The sequence below is a fragment of the Paramisgurnus dabryanus genome, chromosome 23 (assembly GCF_030506205.2).
Source record: "Paramisgurnus dabryanus chromosome 23, PD_genome_1.1, whole genome shotgun sequence".
Classification (NCBI taxonomy): Eukaryota; Metazoa; Chordata; class Actinopteri; order Cypriniformes; family Cobitidae; genus Paramisgurnus; species Paramisgurnus dabryanus.
Window position 1 is genome coordinate 24,766,058 of NC_133359.1, and position 5,299 is coordinate 24,771,356.

At 38.7% G+C, this 5,299-nt stretch overlaps 1 long non-coding RNA gene across 1 annotated transcript; it reads left to right on the forward strand.

The window, feature by feature from the left end:
- The first annotated feature begins 4,388 nt into the window (after nt 1-4,388).
- LOC135781735 (uncharacterized) lies at nt 4,389-5,299 on the forward strand. Its single transcript, XR_010545219.1, has 3 exons — nt 4,389-4,620; nt 4,721-4,846; nt 5,169-5,299. It is a non-coding gene; the product is annotated as an uncharacterized lncRNA (long non-coding RNA).

Here is a 5,299-nt window from a genome sequence, read left to right on the forward strand (position 1 = left end):
ATCATACCCATCAAGAGCATGGACTGCAATTCACTCAACATCAAAGTACCGTGAGATCAGAGTGCGTGTTGTGCTTGTTTTAAGATTTAAAAAAGATTTAATTTAAATATATATATTTACGATATTTGAGATGCAACTGTATATTATTTATAAATATATAGGGCGATTTCAGAATGACTGAGGCACTTTTTGCCTTATGAGATTAATTATATTTTATATATACACACACATATGTATGTAAGTTATGTATGTTTAGGTATTTGTGTTAAATAATGTAAAACGTAAGAATTGTTATTTGCTACAGACAATTGTTAATAGTTTTTAGTTAAATGTATAGTTTATTATCCATTTTTTATGTGTCATAAATAAATAAAAATAAATGTAACACAAATCTTAAAAAATAAAGCTTGAGCATTTGATTTGAATGAAAAAGCATTTTAATAGATTTTAACGTTTAAGAATTCTCCGTCCATCTTCGGTCTGAGATTAGACTGTCAGGCTGGGGCTGTCAGTATCAGACTGTCATGACGTAGGGTTCTGCGCGTCTGCAGTTGGTTCTCGTTCTGAGAGACATCCGAAACATTTTGTGAGGTGGATCGCGAGGACTGGAGCTAAGAAACATTTGTCTATCATGTAAAGACTAACTGGCTTTAATCTGCTAACAAAAAGGTAACCATATGTTAACAGTAGTTAAAAGTTACTGTCAGTTTTAATGGGAACAATTGCACTGACGGTACCTCGACAAACTGCATCAAAAAGCTCTACGCATGCTTCATTAATTGACACTCAATACTGAAATTCTTATCGTGACGATAGTGTATTTAATTTGTGTCAGGAGTTATGAAAAAATTAAGTCAATGCATATAAAGAATAATGAGCCTCATTCGCAGTCATTGAGTACACATGCAACATCCTTCGGGGCTTTTATTTTAAAAGTGTACATATTTGGAGAAATATTTCCTTTGTTTTAAATGTTTACTTTAAATGTCTGCAGAGATGAGTTATGTTTTTAAATTAAATTTTTGTAGTGAACTTACCCTATAATGTAACGTTACTACGTATTTTAACTTATAACTAAGGTTGTGAAAATAACTTTGTGAAACATTTGTTAATCAGAAGGGTTTTTTTTTTTTCAAATAATGTAAGCATTATACAGTTGTCTTTTCTTTTTGTGCCTGTTTTGTCTTTTCTCTGACTAGAAAAAAAACTACATTTGTAGGCTACTTCAAAGAATGCTATGTACCTGTAAGTGATCTGTCCTTTTTTTGTGCTTTACAGACTTTGACTTAAACCCTGCCTTTTCTTTAGGCCTACTGTCGTGATGTCATCCCAGAAGGTAGTATAATATGATAATGATTATTTCATCTGCTGTGTCAACAAGATGCTTGTGTATAAAATTAATTATCTTTAGTTTCTAACATAAATTACACATCAATGCACCCATTTGCAGAGAAAAAGACATGGTGCTTTGTCACACAGCTGGATGGCCGCAGAAGCCAGGAAAAGGGAATACAAACGACTTTGGCAAAGAGTGAAAAGGAAAATGAGTAATGTGCAAAGTAATGCAGCTGGTTGTAGTACTGACAGTAAAGCACACAATTCCAGGGACACTATTGGCGCTTTTCCATTGCATAGAACCCCACGGTTTAGTTTAGTTTGGGTCGGGTCAGCTCACCTCACTTTGGCGTGGTTAGCTTTTCCATCAAGTTTAGTAGCACTTCGGAGTGGGAGGGATTATAGGCGTGTCGTTTTATTTACGCTGCCTACTGCTGTGACATCCTACACGTGAGAGCGTTGTTGTACATTCCCATACATTCATTTATTTCTCAGTCTGCCACAAAATTAAAATTGGCAACCACAAATAGATGTTTGCACATCGCGTTTATAACTACCTCTGTCTCACATGACAGTTTCTGTTCAAACACCCGACCCGTGGCGTCAGTCGACGGCGCTCCGCTGAGCCTCATTCAAGTTGCATTTAAGCATATATAATGCGGACGTGCACGTCGCGAATGTGCCGCCACAAACTGCAAGTCTGGAAAAAACTGTTATGGTGTCCCGGATTCTCAACCTGCAGATGTTTTTCATCGCTAAAAGGGTGTTTGGAAACTTATAGCAGAACACAGATAACAACATGTTTGCTTGAGACAGCGCAAGCTAGCAGTAAGCTAAAGCTAATATTTACATTATAGCGATGACATGACGATTCTCTCAGACCAATCAGTGATCTACAGTGTTTTCGCGTCACGTTTGGTATCAGCTCGGGTCGCTTGGAACCCCAACCGAAGTGGTACGAAAAAAAGTATCGGGTACTACGTACTGCACCCAATGTAAAAGCTCCCAAAAGTAAGCTGACCCGACCCAAACTAAACTAAACCGTGGGGTACTATGCAATGGAAAAGCGCCATTAGCCACTCTAGGACTCTGGCCTAAAAAATGCAATGACTGAAGTATCTGATAGTGACCGTGATGAAATGTGTTTTGTCCATACTGGTACCAGTACAGTCAATTGTGACACAACACAACAACATACAATGGCTGTAGGCACAGACAAGTTGGATCCTATATCTTCCAGTAGCAACATGGATGGATTGTTTTTGGAGAATACTGACATCATTGATATGCCCACTGTGACCTTAGCAGAGGAGTTAAAGAGGTGGATCAATCTGTATAACATCAAGCACAATGCTGCAGATGCACTACTCCAAATTCTTAGGAGTCAAGGACATAAACACTTGCCATCCACTGCTAAAACATTATTAACAGCCAAATGGTGTCTGGAGTGGAATGTGTTACATTTGGAGTGACTGAACAATTAATAATGTGCTTGAATCGGTATCCTTACAATTATGCAAAACACATCACTGAGCTTGAGATTTCCCTCAATGTAGATGGACTGCCACTCTTTAAGAGCACTAGTAAATCGTTCTGGCCTGTATTGTGCAGAGTACATCTAAACCCAGCAAGCACTTTTCCTTTGGCCAGACTAAGGCCAAGCCCAAATCACTGGACTTCATTAAAGGCATAGCAGATGAACTAAACATCATTTTAATAAATGGCTTTGCATGGGGAGGAACAACACTGAATGTGAGATTGTGATGTATTACATGTGATGCACCACCAAAAGCTATGCTGAAGTGCATCAAACAGTTCTCGGGTTACTATGGGTTTGACAAATGCACCCAAAAAGGCAACTGGGAGGGGCGCATGACGTATCCGCAAGTGCATAACCTCACTTTGAGGGATAATGTCTCATTCAGAGAGCAACATCAACCAGAACGCCATCGGGAAAATGCTGTGTCCCCTTTCAGTAATCTCCTAATTGACATGGTGAAGTCTTTTCCTGCTGACTACATGCACCACTGCTGCTTGGGAGTAATGAAAAAATGCTCCTCTTATGGTCACGGGGCAAGTCGAGGCATCGGCTATCACCAGCTCAGCTGAGGGAGGTCAATCAGAGATTAAGGAATTTAAGAAGAGATGTTCCCAATGTTTTTGCCAGAAAGCCACGCAGTCTGGAAGAAGTGGAGAGATGGAAGGCCACTGAATTTAGACAGTTTATGCTGTACACAGGAAAAGTTGTTCTGCTGGGAATCCTGTCAGAAGTACTGTACAGTCATTTCATGGCCTTTAGTGTGGCTATGTGCATATTAGTGTCTCCACATTTAACACAAACCTACAATATGTATGCACATGAACTCCTCACATATTTTGTTGAACAAGGCCAGCACATATATGGCGAACAATTTCTTGTGTATAATGTGCACTCACTGCTTCACCTCACTGCTGATGCCACCACATATGGATCATTAGACAATTGCAGTGCCTTTCCATTTGAAAGCTACTTGCAACAGTTGAAAAAGATGATTAGATCTGGAAACCATGTTCTAATCCAAGCAGTCAAACGCCTCCAAGAACGTTCACAGATTCCAATAGAAACGAGTAAAGAGAGACCAATCCATATGAAACATCCTAATAATGTTTACATTGTTAGCCCAACATCCTGCTGTGAAGTTCTTGAGAGGACCAACTCTGGAAAGCTGTTGTGTAGAGTCTTCTCACATATGACATCGTACCTTTGTGAGCCATGTGATTCAAGAATTTATGGAGCCTTCATTAGTGGACCATCAAAGATTGAAATTTTGGACAAGACAAACTTGCAAGGCAATGCAATGATCCTTGAGGATGAACATGAACGCCGAGTTGTCCTTTCTCTCCTACATGATCTCAGTTAACAAAGATTGTATATATATTTACATAGTATTAACTTCTCTGTTATTGCTTTAATGTCTTCTCATATTTCTTTACACTGGTTTCTAAGGAGTGTATGTTCTTCTGTTTGTAATTAAGGTTAGATTTTGTGTAGTTTTCGAAAAGGAAAACACAATTGCTGTGGTGCCTGCATCTTGGGTAGAGGAGGTGGATGGGGTAAGGTTATACGCAGGCATGACAAGTCCATAATTTGGTGATAGTAAAATGTGATTAACTATTTTCTGAATTTTTTTTAGGTACTAATTTGCTACTGGCCTCATAGAAATGCCGCTGGCTTGGCAAAGGCCTCCAACAGGCCAGATAAGGAGCTGTGGAGTCAATATAAAATATGAATACTTTCTGAGACTGGTAAGAAACTAAATAAAGATTTATGGATGTACACTGCCTTTATAATTTTTGGACTCACTTTTAAGTATGTAAAGACAACACACATGTACTCTGTTCTTAGATGACTACAAGACAGCCAAGGAGCGAGCAAAAAGGGCCATTGAAACCTCTAATGTAGAGAGTGAGGAGGAGATGGTAAAAGTGCAGAAGAAGAAAGGCACATCAAGATACTGGACAGGTAGTAAAGGTGAAAACACGTGATTGCTTTTTCCATGCATTACGCCACTGTTAATGTCTAGAAATTTTTGTCAATTACCATGCATGATTACTGGGATAACTACTTTGTGTGTGTATGTATAACAAAAATATTTGTGAAAACCCAGCAATTCTTTTGTGATTTTACTGTTTTCAACATAAACCATCCAACATAATATACAGAGAATTCTGTAAAAATGTAATCTGGATATCTTTAATGGCGAGTAAGGGCATGAGTAAGGGCATGAGAAAGTTAACTCGATGTGAAATCTGTGATTGTAATAACACTTTAATGCTTCAAATCTCATCTTTAGATTATGAGAATTTACAGACAGGGTCACACATACGGGCTCATTCTGAAGTAATAGGAGAATGTGAGATGCCACGTAAAAAATGAGGAAAGTGTCCACATCCTCTCAAAACCCACCACCAACCCTCCCTAAGC